At 40.1% G+C, this 16,470-nt stretch overlaps 1 pseudogene; it reads right to left on the reverse strand.

The window, feature by feature from the left end:
* Positions 1-15,328: 15,328 nt before the first annotated feature.
* LOC142438517 (olfactory receptor 10J5-like) lies at positions 15,329-16,251 on the reverse strand (annotated as a pseudogene).
* Between the last annotated feature and the right edge of the window lie 219 nt (positions 16,252-16,470).

The following is a 16,470-nucleotide window of genomic DNA, read 5'->3' on the forward strand; positions in this document are numbered from 1 at the left end:
TAATTTCTAGAGTGTAATACTGTTGTTAACTGCTGTTTCCACAGCAGTGTGGTAAAGCTACTAGTGGTATGTGAGCCTCTGGGTCCTGTAGGGGTGGTTGACTCTGTCTAGTATTGTGGAGGATGTCTGTCTAATAGGAGCCATACAACATTCAGTTGTGAAAAGGAAAAAAGGGGAGAGAGATGGGTATATGGGAAACATTACAGGGAGGGGGTTAGAAGAGAGAATAAAATAAAATAATGATAATAATAATTTTCCATTTTAATAAGTCAACAGTTTGTAGCAATGCTGGGAAATGTATCTTAAGAAGGAGAATAAGTATTAATGGGTTTTGTGGAAATATATTCTAAGAGGACAAGACTCAGGAAAGCATAAAGAGATAGTAGGTGAAGCAGGAGAAAGTGTAAGGGAGACCAGAAGAGAATTTATGCATGTATACCCTTAGAAGTAGAATTACAGAAGAAAAGAAAGAGAAAAGGGAAGGAAGGAAATAAGAGGAGGGGAGTAAGGTTGTTTTTTAAAAAGAACAAAGGAATGTGATTGTGCTAAGAAGAGAGACAAGCTAAGGGTAAGTTTGGGGTGTGGGTGCTAGAGTTCTGTTCCTGTGGATCTGCGCACTTCCACAAACCACACCCTCGGCCATCGAGTCAAGGCTGATGCACAGTGACCCCTGTGGGTTTCTGAGACTGTAACTCTTTATGGGAGGAGACTGACCAGTCTTTCTCCCGATGAGGTGGTGGTGATTCGATGTGGATCCCAACCCAATGTGTAACTACTAAAAGCCTTGCATTTGGGGGTGTGCCAGGATCTATCTGCAGGCCTGCCCATTTTTCACTGTGTGTGTGTGTGTGTGTGTGTGTGTGTGTGTGTGTGTGTGCGCGCGTGCACGCGCATGTGATCTGGTGGGTTGGGGTTGCATGGGAAAAGGAAGTAGGAAAGAACTAGAAAAAAATAAAAGTATTACAATACATCTAAAACAAACAAAAAAAACAAATAAAAGGGAATAAAGTAAACTCAAACTTGCTGTGGGTGAGGATTCCTGCTCCTCTGGTAGTATTACGTGTCCTTTTCTGCTGAGGATTCCGGGGAGGGGTGTAGATGGAAGGTGCCAGAGAATAAAGCGAGAAAGAAGGGTTTTAAAACCAGGTTTAAAGTGTTGCTTGGACACTAGGGTCTGTCCCAAGCTTTCCATGTGTACTGCTAGACACACAGAACCCGCAGAGGCCAGTGAGGTCAGAGGCTTGGCTACTTGGTTTGGCTCAGGGCCCAAGAAGGATTGGCTTGTCCATGGTGGGGGTGGTCAGGGCACAGAGAAGTGGCTTCTGCCACTGGTCACTGGTAAAGGGAAGTCATCGGGCATTACTGATCTTCCACTTTATGACATTTTGGTGGACTTAGAGCTTACATTGATGTCCTCACTTCCAGGGAACGCAAAATAGCCTTCTTAGTGAGTGAAACCTCGTCAGTAGTGGCTGAGGAGATCTTCCTGTTCTTGTCTGGTGGCCACACCCTCAGCATAGGTGTTATCTATCCTGATAACGTCTTCACTTCTTGGGCATAGGGAAGCTCTGTCATGCTAGTCTTTTCTTCTTCATTTTGCTCGGTAGCTGGTATTTACAACGTTATATCTCTAGTTCCCTAATTTCAGTTGTGTAAGTGTATTGAATTTTCGGAGCTGTTAGATTGGGTTGGTTTCTGGGTGCTGCTTTCATGCGTCTTGATTTCGGGTTGCTTTCTGAGGCTGGTTCACTCGCGCTGAAGGATACGCATTAGCATTTCTTATAAGGTTTATCTTGTTTTTAAATTTTTATGTAATTTCCGTGCATCTCAAAATGTCTTAATTCTGTTATCATATCTAAGGGGCAGTTTTTCTGGATATATCATTTTTGGATGCCAATTCTTCTGGTTTTAGGATATTTTGTATGTTATCCAATTAGCCTCATGCAAGAATGGTTTCTAACAAGAAATCAGAGCTCAGTCTTATTGGTTTCCCTTTGTAAGTAACATTTCATTTTTCTTGAATGGCTCTCAAGGTTCCTTTTCTTTGGAAATTTTTAGTAGAACATGACTTTCTTTTGGGTCTATCCTGTGTGAGATTTGTTAAGTTTCTGAGATAGATATTGTGATCATTAGATTTTTTGGCTGAACCAAGAGTCTTAGTAGTTTGGCAGTTGAGGCCTACCCCAAGATATGCTACTGCACAATATAATCAACTCCATGGTGAAACTGCTGTGAGCAGCTCAGCAGTGGTGGGGACATTAGTGCGGAGTGAAAACCTTTATTCAGGTCACAGTCTTGATGTTTTCCTTGATGGGATGGCCTACTTGATATATGAGTAGATGCTGAGCAGATTTTCCTCACTTCTGAATGCTCTGTATCCTGTATGTGACTCATCAACCTTTCGGTGCTTTGAACTTGAACCAATGGACTGTCATATTGCCTGCTGGACCTGGAGTTATCGGCACCCTGGCATCTGACCTGCCCACCTGGATGCATCTGCTTCTGCATCCACTATCTTCCCTCATTGTCTTCCTGCTTCACGCTTCTTTAGCCTGGCAGCTACACATGTCAGGAACAGCCTCCAGCTTAATATCTTATCCACAGATATGAACTAGAATGGACCTACCTTCTATAACTGTGTGAGCAACATCCTTGATATAAATGTCTTTATATACATGATTATTTTTGCTTCTCCAGAGAACCCAGTTTAACACAGGTATCTTTTCATTTTCCAGCATGACAGCTAAGTTCACTGACAATTCTCTCTGTGTTATTCTCCATCCATCTATTCTGGAATTAATGTTCTTCTTGATAGAGCTCCATATCTTTAGTCTATCTTCATTCCCCCCCCCCAATATTTTTCTGATTCTTTTTCATGCAAATTTATATCAAGGAATTTGTTTTCTAGCTCATTGATCCATTCTTCTGTCGATTTGTTTCTACTCCTTTGTGCTTCCACTGTGTTATCTATCTGAAAATTATTAGTATTAATCTTGTGGAACTCTAATTGTAATTTTATATTGTTTCTAAGTGTCTGTTTATTTTATTATGTTACCTTTGAATTGTTTTATTTAATTGGTCTAGGATATTCTCTTTGTGTTCATGGATTTTTGTTTGTCGTTCTTTTGATTTCTTAGCTGGTTCTATATATGAGGTGTCTTTGAGAAGATCATGGAAACACGAAATCAAAAATAATAAAAGTGTTCTATGAACTTTATGAAGCCCATATTGGGCAGTTTCATTAACGTTTTTTCTTCAGGGAGGTTTTTCATTACTTTCTTTGGCCACTTGCTTTAGCCATATTGTCTTTTTCTCTCTTTGATCTGAAATTGCCTATTTTCTCTGAGTCATTCTAGTATTGTAGTATTTATTTGTTGATTTTGTGTTGGATTTGTTTGCCTGTTATTTCTTTTTTTTTGCTTTACTTTGCATATTTCCAGGTGACTGGGGTATGCGTGCTAATTTTGTCACTAAGCTGGTAGTTCTTGGGTACAATTTACCTGTATCCAGGTGGATGAAGGAACTGATGAGAGTGTATTGTGAGTCTTTGTTTTCTGGTCATGAAGAGAAGCTGTAGGTGAGATGAGCAGGTGTGACCCACTCTCTGTTATTGATCTAGTTGTACAGAGCAGATGATGGCAGGTGTGGCTGATTAGAGGGCAAACAATGTCTGTCTACCTCTGGATTGGATCGGACTAAATAATGAGAAAGAAAAACAAATAAAAGAAAATTGAGAGAGAGAGAGAGAGAGGAAAGAAAGACAAAGAAGAGGAGAAAAGAGAAGAAAAAATAAAAGGGTGGTACAGTAGTGATCACAAATGTATTTACCACTGGCTGCAATGGTGGAAGGCTGCTATTGTGTCATTCACATCAATATGTGCCCTTGGTTGCTGAGTGGAAGCATGCACTCCTGACATTGGAAGCAGTCGGAACCTGGTGTGGTCTGCTAATGTATGTCTACTGATTGTGAAGGCAGCAAGTGTCTAGTGAACAATCTGCACATGTGTGTTCCACAACAGTAGAAGTAGTGGGCATGTAGCATGTAGTCCAGAAGAACATGCTCTGTCAACTTCATGGGTAAGAGGCATGCAGGGCATGTTCTATGAGCAGGGGATGCAATCTAATAGGAGGGTCAGGATGCAAAGGGAGATGGTCTGAATGGATGAAAAATAGCATGAAGGTGTCACTGACCACCAGGGTGGTTGTGGGAAGCTTCACTTTGGTCTCCAGAAAGATATGGGGTGGGGCAAGGGGGCGGGGGAAAAGAACACTCTTGCATGGTCATGGTCATAGGCTTGGTACACTTCTGAATAATTACAGTAAATTATGCTTTTCCAGTGTGGTAGTTACACAATTTCATGTCTACTTGATAAAAGAATGAAGGGGTGAAGTCTCGCCTGCCAATAAGATCACAGCCAGATGATCCCTCCTTGTGGGCCTGGCCTTCTCATGAGGATTCTGGGGAACTTCCTCTCTGGAACTTTCTACCTGGAGAAGGAACACACTCTCTCCCTGCTTTACCTTCCTGTTGACAAGCCACATGGAGCCACACTGATGGCAGCCAGAGCCCTGTAAGTGCTTCCATTGTCACTGGCTCCACAAGAATTTTTACCTACTGGTCTTTGATATTTCTACATTTGGCATCATTGCATATGCTGCGTGAGTCTGAAGCAGAATTTATAGATTAGTATCAGACATATGGACTAATAATCAAGCTTATGGACTTGATCTGGTCTGTGCTGGGATGTTTTCTCACTATACAATTGTTCTTTGATACAAAGCTCTTTCTTATACACATATGAGTGTCTATGGATTTATTTTTCTAGTCAACCCGGTCTAACCCACCCTGATAAGGGAGATCCACCCACATTCCATCATTTCACAGGCCTTCCTTTCCAAAAAGTTCCCCAACCCAAATGACTGGTGTACTACTAATGAGTATTTTTATCTTGATTTACTGGCTTCCTCCCTGCTCTGTGTTCACATGTGTTCCTGGAGTTTCCACCTGCTTCTAAACACCTTCCTTTCTTAGCTCTAGCTCTTATTTTGTTCATGTTGCTTGACTCCAGATTTTTCTACACTATGCTTCTGTCTTATTGGGAATTCCATGGACTGGGCTTCTCCTTATACACTTGCCTTCTATATCTCAAATGACCATGCAGTATTGACAACCCTTTCTGCTTTTCCCCTTGATCAATATATTCATTCTGTTTCTTTTTATACGCAGTGCTGAATATATATCTTCATCCTTTAACTTGATGTTCACCATTCCAGGACTGTCACCTGTATCTGTTTCTTTTTCTTTCTTGGATCTTTATTGTCAAGGGGATGGATGAAGAGTGTAACCAGGATGCCATCTTGTCTCCTCCTCATCCTCCTCTTTCTTCTGAACCATATAAGCGATATTTCTCAGCCGTACCGTACAAAACATTGAAGCATTAAAAAGCATAACACTAGTGATGTTTTCTGCACCTTTTCTGCACCTCCTACTTTGTGAGCGCTCTATGCTAAATAATACCCAATGCAATGTCTTAGTCCATGTAGAAAGGTTAATGCTGCACTAACACCTTTATCCACAACAAAATGAGGTCAATCAGGCTACTTCCCACTCCAGCCTCCATAAGGCAAACACAACAAAATGCAATATGAGGTACAAACATCTTCAGAGAGAGAGACAGAAATGTCAGAAGAGGATGGCAGTGGATAAGACATACAGAATGGAAATCAAAGCTACTGCTTGTGTTTTGTTGAGCCATTGTATGATACAAAACAGGTAAGCATCCTTCTAGTAACCAAAAGACTGACCATTCAAACCTACCCAGTGGCACCTTGACATTAAGGCCCGGCACTCTACTTCTGAAGGTCAGCACAGTGCTCTTCTGACACACAGGAGGTGCTCATGCATTGGAACTGACCCAATGCCAAGTTTTTTTTCACCTCGATGTTTGTCCTTCTATGTTCTCTAGCCTCTTTCCCCTCTTATATTCAAATGTTTATCCAACTACAATTCCCTCCTTTGACTCAAAAAACTCCATCCTTCACCACACACGTTCACTCTTTTATTCATTCCTCAGCTGTGTAAAGTCAAGCCACCTGTCTCCTTTAAGCCTACAGGGGAGCGGGAGAGTGGTCCACGCGCATCTGGTTCAGTACCTCTCTAGCAGGACTGTTCCTCAGGTGATTCCTTTTGCAGTGTGAGTCCTAAATAGCCTTATTGGGGGAAAACGAAACTGTTCTTCAGAAATAATACAGCTAAATCAAATATATATATATATATATATATATATATATATATATATATATATTTCTCTTAATTATGTGGAATTAGCCGCATTACTGGAGATTCTTTCCACAAAGAAAACCCTGAGCCCGATGATTACTAGCAAATTCCAACTCATAAAAACTATACAGAAATATGAAAGAGGAAACTTTCTAAACTTATTTTACAAAAAGAGCATAACCTGATACAAATGCCTAACCAGGATAGAAGGAGAAAGGAAATTACAGGCTGATCTCATATATGCAAGACATGAAAACTCTAAACAGAGCATTAGCAAAACGTATCTCAGAATATCCCTGAAATCTTCTTAAAACCAGATAGTCGTTTAACTTAACTAGTAGAGCACGTCTGCTTTGAGATTGATGTTCTTTTAAGAGCTCCCTGTATGGGATCAAGTTCACAACAGCAACTTGAAAGATTAGATAGGAACCCTAGGGCACAGTGAATTTATGTGAACAACAAGGAGCAACTCGGAAAAGAAAGGTCAGAAGGGAGCACAACTCTGAGAATGTAATCAGTGTTGAGAAATGGTGGCTGTAGAAACTGGGGCGTTGGTGCATGTTTTGCTGTACACATTCACAACAGCAACAACAACGGAACATTTAAAAATAGCTAACAATATTTAAAGCTGATCTCACATCACAATCTTGTTAGATTCATTCCAGGAATCCAAGATTATGTTGACACACTTTAAAGTCAATGAATCTAAGTTACTGTAATGACAAAATTAGAAAGAGCACCTATAATTGTCTCAATAACTAAAAAAGAAGGCACACCCACACGTCATGAAACTCTTAGCAAACTAATGCCAGAAGACAACACTGCAACTGCATCGCTGAGCATAGATTTATTTTATGACTGTTCAAAATATATTTTGGTTTAATGCTTAATTCTCTGCTACTCAGTGTAATAAAGAGCTGATTAATGAAGAGCTTAATAACTAGACACAAAAGCCCCCTGTTTGGAAAAAGCACTTCACGAGCTCAATGAGGCATTTTAAAAATTACCTGCATTTAGCAAGCAGCTTGGAGCATAAGCAAGGCAAAATAAATAGCAGGAATATAAAGATGTTATTCCAGTAACGATGCTACTTAAATGCCAATAAGATTTATTTTCATTCCTTGGATAGGACATGGTGTCCACCAAACATTTCACCCAGAGTGCATGAGTTCACTCTTCCCTACTCACCCCCAAACCCCAAATGCACTGCCGTCAGGTTAATGCTGACTCACAGTGACCCCCTGTGGGTTTCCAAGACTATAACCGTTTATACGAGTAGAAAGCCCAGTCTTTGACCTGCAGAGCTGCTGGCAGTTTCGAACTGCTAACCATGTAGATCTCAGCCCTCTGTGTAACCACTACCCCATTCGGGCACCTTCTTCCCTACTAGCCTAGGCTATCAGGAATGGAAATGCTATTCATCTACACACAGGCACAGAATCGCACATATTAAAATCACCAATTACTTCTGGGGGAAACACACACACACACACACACACACACACACACACACACAAATGACCTTTAAAGAACCCCATTCCCAAAAGAATGTTTTTCCTACTCCCAGGACAGCCTTGGGGAAGTATCCCTACTGGAAAACCCTTTGACACCAAAGTGTTCCTGTTGACCCTGAATGCCCAATGCCAAGGCTGCTCCCAAGGCTATGAATGCTGCACACTGACTGGTTTCCTTCTTTTGATGACCTGAAGCTATGTGTCAACTTGACTAATCTCAGTTCTCCATGGTTTGGCGGTTTTGTGATGATGAAAATTAGCAATCTTATAATGATTATTTTTGGTCCTGGTGTGATGATATAAGCATCCTCCACTTTTGAAATCTAATATGATGACAATCTTCTATTTCTGCATAACACCCATTTCCCATAACACCCTGGTCTTTGGAACCTAATCATATTTATAAGCGAAATCTTCAATTTCAGGCCTAATGAGAACAAATTCACTATCCTGACACTAGATATTAGAGAAGGAAGCCTATAGGTATGGGAGAACAGAAAAGGTTCAAAAGCAAAGAGTAAATTTCTGCAGAATTTCTTCAGCTAGACAATTAAACTCAAGTACTAAGTATTATTAGATTCTTTAGGTAATGTCAACCCCCTTTGTGTCTGTCCAAGAAAAAGAGACTCCAACAATCCTTTACCAAAAATACTTTCTAGGACATAAGTGAATGTACCTGTGGTAGTTACATAATCTGCCATCAACTTGAGACTATTAAGAGTGAAGGGGTGGAGTCTAGCCTGTCAATCAGATCTCAGATTGATGACCTCATTTGGAGACACTACAGAGATAAGTAGCAGGCTTGAGGTCAGATACAGACACTCTCTGCTTGACATTCTTGTTGACAAGCCACATGGAGTCATGCTGATAACAGCCAGAGCCCTGGAGCTGGAGACCCACACCAGACCTGAGATGCTTCCATCACCACTGGATCCACATGACTTTCCACCCACTGGCTGGTGATCTTCCTGCATTCAGTATATTTGCATGTGCTGTGTGAGTCTCAAGAGGAAGTCATAGGCTAATATCCAACTTAAGGGCTAATATTGAACTCATGGACTTGATCTTGACTGGGCTAGGATATTTTGTTAGTGTATAATTCCTCTTTGATATAAAGTTCTCACTTACACACATATGAGAGTGTATGACTTTGTTTCTCTAGTCTACCCAGACTAACACAGTACCTTTTAATTAGCGATTTCTTTCTTCCTCTTATCATACATCTTCTAGCCTACTCTCTACTTGTTTTAGCAAAACCCAAGGTCTATGCAGCAGTGTAGGCAGGTCTTGCGATAACCTCACAAAGGGCTCTGCATCACGCGATCAGAGAAATGCAGGCCTTTTAGGGTTTGTATTCATGGGTGCTATCTATGGGTGGTGGTTCAGGGAGTTGGTCAGTACCAATAAAATATGAGTGTTTTCTACCTCTGTACACATATACCAAATGCCAGAGCTTCTGTCGGAGCTTAGAAATCCTAGTGGTTACTTAAGAAAGACACCAATGAGAGCCAATTTCCATGGTTCACATTTAAGACCAAGAATTATTTGGCAGTATTCAATGTCAGCAAGGTACCAGCGTAGAGAAAAGAGGGAACAGGTGAAATATCAAAGCCCCAATGAACTCAAGTTTGGAAGGTCTTGTTTCAGATTTACAGGGAAGTTCAGCTGAACCTTCCCATTGTCACTGCCAAGTTCTCCTCAACTGTAGGAAGGGTTTCCTTGATCTCTATCCTTAAGGGTTATAATGCAAAAGCTTAGGGCATGAAAATTTAATTTGGTGGTCCTACTTAGAACTGTGCCTTCACAGAACAATGACCTTACTCAAGATCTTGTTCAAAAAGATTACTCTGGGCTAAAAAGTGAGACTTTATCTTTAAAAGTTATTATTGCAAATAAAATGGAGGGGAGGGTGCAGATAGAATAACTATCGCAATAGAGAGAATGGGCTAACCATAAGATCAACAAGCAAAACTCTTTTTATACTTAAGACTAAATGAGGCTAGAATGAGGCAGGTATAGCAAAATCAGGGTGAAAGGATGTCCTGACTGGATAGTGAATCAGAGAATGTCTTAAGCTGAGAACAGTCCGTTATCAGGAAGGAGTGTTCATGAGGGATTGTAAGAGGTTGGGTTGCGAGTGCACCAAAAATTCAGGAAGTTGAGATACAGAGAAAATCTTAATAAAATTTAATTAATGAGTATTTTATTCTCATTGATCAGTGACACATGTATATCAGCTCATCTTTTATAAGGCCAAGAATGGGAATTTGCAGGGTTTTGTATCTGCCCTTGTCCTAGGTAAATAAAAGGAATCCTTTATTATCTTAGCTACTTGGGGAAGGGTGGTTTCTGTGTAGTAACCCTTTCCTGAACACAAAGTTATGAGCCAAAAGCTTCATACCTGAACCTTTCCTTCATAACTTAACTCTTCCTCTCTACCCTAATATCCTCTGAAGAAAAAGTATCCTTAATGTTGTCTGAAACCGAGTTAGGAAAAATAGCACCACAACTAATTTTGCTTGCCTAGCATCATCTTAGGAAATATTGAAATTACTAAGAAACACGAAGTGAAATCAAAATCACATGTGGAAAAAAACACACCTGGTGAAATGTTAATGCTGGGCATACTGATCCTTGTCATCCTACTTTCATAGTTTAAACTGAATCAAGTTCCTGAGAAGAGCAAAAGTTCTCGAGTTTAAATTCTTGTTATAAGCCAGTAAAGACTCGCAAGCGCCCAACAGAAATTTGCATACAGCAGGTACTCGATAACTCTTTAGGAAGACAAATCTTTCTGAAGAACCAGTACACTTTTCTTTACAATAAAAATATTGAACATTTAAAAGTGGACTAAGTCAGCATGATTGTAATCGTTTGCCTAAAGTGGACAGCGAGTCCAACTCACACATGGTTCTTACTTAAAGATTATTGCTTGGCTTCTTCACAATACACTAGAGATTTCATTTTGAGAATCTAATTTTGGTGAGGACTTTGAGGGTAATTTCAGTGAGTTCCAATGAAAAATAAAATAAAATAACTCTCGAAATCCAACACTGAGAAAACAAGCAATTCAATTTGGAATAAGGGGGAGAGGGACCAATCATGTCAAGGAACAGTTTGTAGTTAGTTAGTGGCCCCTGACTGATTCTGACTCATGACCACTCCTTATGGAATACTGCTCAGCAATAAAAAGTAATAACATTGATACAAGCAACAAGTTGGAAGTACTTGCTTACATTGGGTTTAAGCATTCAGTTTTATCTATTTTCTTAAGAGAGGAGTACAGATGAATGATTTCACCATTTTTCTAATTATATGTAAGACTGTGATGCTATCATCTCTCCCTGAGCACTGCGTTAGTTTGTCCTACAAAGATTTTATGGGGTATGCTTTCCTTTCATTGAACTCAAAATATGTTCCAATTCCTTTTTATTTTTCTTATGATCCATGAGTTATTTTAGGAGTATGTTTGTTTTATTTCCAAATATTTAAGTTTTTTCCAGCTATCTTCCTATAATTGACTTCTAATCTAATTCTGTGTCTAACCTGATACACATGGGATTGCTATGAGTCAGGATCAACTCCATGGCAGTTGATTACAATGCTGATCATAGAAGATACTACAAATTGTTTTAATCATTTAAAAATTTCTAGATGTATTTTGAACCCCATTAAATGGTGCACTTTGGCAAAAGCCTCACAAGCACTTGAAAAGGAATGTATACTCATTTGTGGGCCGGATAAATGCTCTATAGTTGGCAGAGTAGTCTAGTTAGTTACAACTATAGTTCAAACACTCTATATTGTTATTAATTTGCTGCTTTGTTACATCAATTATTGATAAAGCAGAGTTGAAATCTAACTAGAGCTAAAAAATTGTTTGTTTCTCTTTTTAGCGTTGATAGTTTCTGCTTCATTTATCTCCAAGCTCTGTTATTAGATGCATACACATTTAAAATGGTTGGGTCGTCTTGATGAATGGACCCATTTATTATCTCAGATACTCCTGTTTAACTCTGGTAATATTCCTAATCTTGAAGTTTAATTTACCTGATAGACATGTACGTATACATATGTATGACAGATTTTAAGAATATATATAAGATATAGATGTGCATATACATACACTCCTTTTCCCTCACTCACACACACTTCTACACTGGCGCAGCACACACACCCAGCAGGAGCAGCGATAACACTCATCACACCTTTAAATAGGCCTTTCCAAAACATTACCCCTGCGTACAGCCTTGTGGCTTAACTTTATCTCTCCTGTCCCTTTCCTACTCTCTCTTCTCCCTGGGGGGTGCAGAGGGGGGAGGAAAATAAAAAGGTTTATTCTACTTATTGTTGAAGCTGCTTTTTGCCTCTAATACATCATGGGTGACAACCAAGGAATGGGGGAAAATGTCAGAGATTCTGACCTCAGAGCAAAACATTTTTCTCTAGAGAAGCTACAAAATCAACATTACGAAATCATATTTCAGATGTTTTACTATCCCTGAGTGTCTGGTTCATGATTTTTTTTCTAAAGGTTTGAAATACTTGAATCCTTGCTTTTATCTGTCAAACTATGAAGCAATCAAGCTTGTTTTCAATTCTATAATTTTGGTAAAGTTATCGTTCTTATTATAATTAGGACATACATTAATCTAGTCCCTGTGAAATGAAGAATTCTTATTCCACTCAATTTTTAAGTGACTAATTCATATGAGTATATGGTAAATGGTCTAGTGAGTTCATGGAGAAAATTATAACTATTAGTAGTTTATCTTGCAACTGGGAAAAACTAATTCCAGCATTTCCCCAGGATCCCACATATACTGTGGTATTATCCCATTGCTTGATTTAGATCTGTGGAGTCTATAAGACAGGCAGAAACACTCTGAGAGGATGTGTCTCTCCAAAACACAAATAATTGGAAGTCCTTGGATAAGACCTTATACTTAATAGGTGTTCATTAACTCATCCATCCAAAGGTAGTAAACAGGCTAATATTCAGCAATGCAAGGAGATAACACGCATGAACAAAACACCTGCTCTCCTAACACACCTGGCTTTTGTGGCTCTGCTCAGATTTTTCTCTTTCTCTAGGTTGCCCTTTTTCATCCTCGCAGACTTCAAACAACCTGATGGCCCCAAAGCTAACTAAATATCATTGCTCAATGAATTCTTTTGTGACCTGCTAAATAGATATGACCATCTCCTTTTTTTGGTTCAACATCCTTGACTCCTAACAACGACCTTGTGCATGTAACAATAACCAATGATTGTATAACTTTTGGTCTTCTTCATTGGACCGTCACTTGACACAGAGCTTGTACTGCTCATTATTGCAGCACTGGGGCTAATTCGCTAGTGAATACATAGAAATATATATATGCACACAATACTTAAGAAATATTTATATACACACAATCAATAAGTGACATTACAGACATGTCTTTCTAATGAACAAAGAGCTCAGCAAAAATAACTGCTATAAGAATAGAGGTGTTTGCAGTGAGCAATAGGGGAAAGGTGAGCATATCAATAGTAAGATGTTGGGGACTCATAATAATAACAAAAACTGATGGTAATGAAGATAGCCCACATTAGGCAGCAATCTATTACTATGAATAGATGACAAGAGGCAGCAATAAAATGAATCATGGTCCCTGACTCATCCTCTTAGCAGGATCTGTTCTCTTACACAATCTCCATCCTTTGGTAAGTGTGAAGCCAGGAAAAGCTTGTTAAAAACAAGCACCGCCTAAAATTACTCACCTCTTCACTAATTAATAGCTTGAAAAGGATAAAATGGCATTTAAACCATTAGGGAATGATGGGGAAGGGTCTTTGGCTGATAGAGAAGCTCTCACTGAAGATCACTTGACCACTTGACTCTTTATGTCCTTTGTTACTCATTCATCACCCATTACTGTCAACCTCCTTGCTGAGAACCACCCAGGTTCTGCAAATTAACAAGCAGCATGCTATAATCTACACAAGCAACAATCAATAGGTTAAAGAAAGCTGCTCTCAGGAAGTTTAGGCAAATTTTGGAAGCAACAGGTCTTTCAAGGAGGGAAATGGGAATCTACTCATGTTGCTGCTAGAACTTGAAGGACGCTAACACTTACCTTAGAGCAAATTTTTCAAGGAAATGGTGAAAGTAAGTATACTTGTACTGAAATTTGAATGAGCAATTTCAAAAAATCCCCAAAGTCTCTGAAGGCTCAGGTTAAGACAGCTCTTCTGGAAAGATATCAGGTACTGGCAGTCAGAGAGCTCAGGGTCAGCGATTACGATGATCAACAGTAAGAGCCCAATGTGAAGACTGCTTTACAAGAGGACGTAAGATGTCCTCAGCCTCCAGCTTTTGATATTTCCACAGAGAAAACTGAAGAAAATTACAAGTCACCTTAAAAATGTCTCGGCCCTGTGCCTCTGCTTTGGAAACAGAGATGGAACTGGAGAGGCAGCATAGAAACTGACTTGGACATGGAATAAGCTGTGTGTGCCAGGGATGTGCAAAAACAGATGTTTCTATACCTGTGTCTCTTAGTATCTTCCAGCTCTGCCTCCAAGTGGAAATAAATTCTGATTGAAATATCCATACAACAAAATATTCCCACAGTATTTCTCACTGGGTTAAGAATAGAAGCACATGGAGCATGATTGTGCTTATTGTGATCTAAACAAGGAGCTGACAGACTGAGGTTTGCATCAGCTACTGGGGGAATTGCATTAAATGGTATTTTCTTAGATTCTAGAGTAAGCACAATCAATATCTCAGGCAACTACTCCAGCGCTGTTGTGACCACTATATATCAATTAAAATCTGAAATGTTTCCATAGGTTAAAAAGAAACAATCTTTATAAAAAGTACATGCGGTTGAAAGTGCAATTATGTAGAAAAGCCACAATACGCTCTCTCCCTGCCTGGAGGCTCCAGGAAGCAAAAGAAATGTTCGCCTGGATTGCGCAGAAGAAAGGAAGGCACACACACAATGAATACCACTGAGGGAGCTAAGGTGGCTGGACAGCGAAAGAGGAGCTCCAACATCCTCAAGGCAGAGAACTGGTCATTTTTGAATCAATAAGAATTAAGAAAACTCTTTATGAAATGACTACTACAGGGCACATGATTTAGCTCCTGACAAGGAAATCTGTATCTGAAGCTCGTGTTTCTAAGACCCTTGCCACCTCTATCTATCCCCACGGTCTTTCCTCCACATACCCTTACCAGACTAGGTCAAGGATTTGACTGGCAGGAGTTAGGCAAAGTGGGGACCAGATGAGCTTTCTAACAGGAACCCTCAGGCACAGTCACAAGTAGCTTTGCTCCAGCTTGGAATTCTTCTTGTACTTGGTCACATTTATAAGAGCAGAAACCTTGATGTTTGCCCTGTGCCTAGAACATGAAAAATAAAAGCATTTATAATGTCCGCCATTGGTTAGAGACAATTTTGTTTTCTATGTATCATGGTGTGTTTGTGACTGGGAACACATTACACTGAGTTAAGATCTCTTGGGGGAAACGTTCTATATGTTAAGGAATATTTTTTCCCAGAGTTCTCCGTAGGGCATCTTTGACCTCCTTGTTCCTCAGACTGTAAACAACAGGGTTCAGTAGGTAAGTGATGATGATGTAAGTCACAGAGAGAAGAAGGTCTTTTTCAACAGAGTTTTCTGACTTGCATGTGAGGTAGGCAATGGACGCACAGCCATAGTGGACATTGCCCACTGTGAGGTGGGAGGTACAGGTGGTAAAAGTCTTCCTACCGTCAGCTGAGGCCATCTTAAGGCTGGAGGAGATAATGAGGACATAAGAGATGAAGTTCGGGATCACAGGCACAAAAATCATAAATGAACTTACACCATAATGGATCTCATGGAGAGTAGTACCAATGCAGGAAAGTTTCATGACAGGGTAAATGTTGCAGAAAAAGTGTTCCACCACTGTGCCACAGCATGGCAAATTGAACATGGCTGTTACACGAAGAATTGCCATGAGCAGACCAGTGCCTAAAGACCCACAAACTAATTGGATGCAGAATCCTTGGTTCATGATGACTGTGTACCTCGAGGGCTCACAGATGGCCACATAGCGGCTGTAACCCACTGCTGTGAGCAGGAAGCAATTGTTAGTGGCCAAGACGACAAAAAAGAACATCTGGGTTGCACAGCCTGCCAATGAGGTGGGCTGTCCGTGAGAAATGAGACTGGAAGCGTTCGTGGGACAATGACCGGGGCGTGTATAGTCTCTGAACTCACCAGCATGCTCCCGTCGTAGTACAGGGCAGTGTGGAGACGATGCTCAAGGCGGGCAATTGTCACTATCATGATGTCACCAGTCAGCGTGAAAGCGTGAGTTGTTAGGAAAACCACAAAGAGGGTGATCTGGTGCTTTCCCAAACTGGAGAATCCCAGGAAGACGAGTCCTGTCACTTTTGTGAAGTTCTTTCTCTGCATTCTGTTATGTCAGTGTCTGGAAGCAATGAAGACATTCATCAAGAAAAAAAAATTCCCACCTACGGTCAGACTTTACAATTAGGCACAATAAAGTGATAAAGTAAGCAGCATTCCCTTTTAGGCCAGTGAGCTCGTGCTTAGATGCCTTCCATATGAAGAGAGAAAACTACTGGAAAGTGTGAATAGTATTACTGTAGAACAAACTATCTCCCGCTCATA

The sequence above is a fragment of the Tenrec ecaudatus genome, chromosome 1, assembly GCF_050624435.1.
Source record: "Tenrec ecaudatus isolate mTenEca1 chromosome 1, mTenEca1.hap1, whole genome shotgun sequence".
NCBI classification, from domain to species: domain Eukaryota; kingdom Metazoa; phylum Chordata; class Mammalia; order Afrosoricida; family Tenrecidae; genus Tenrec; species Tenrec ecaudatus.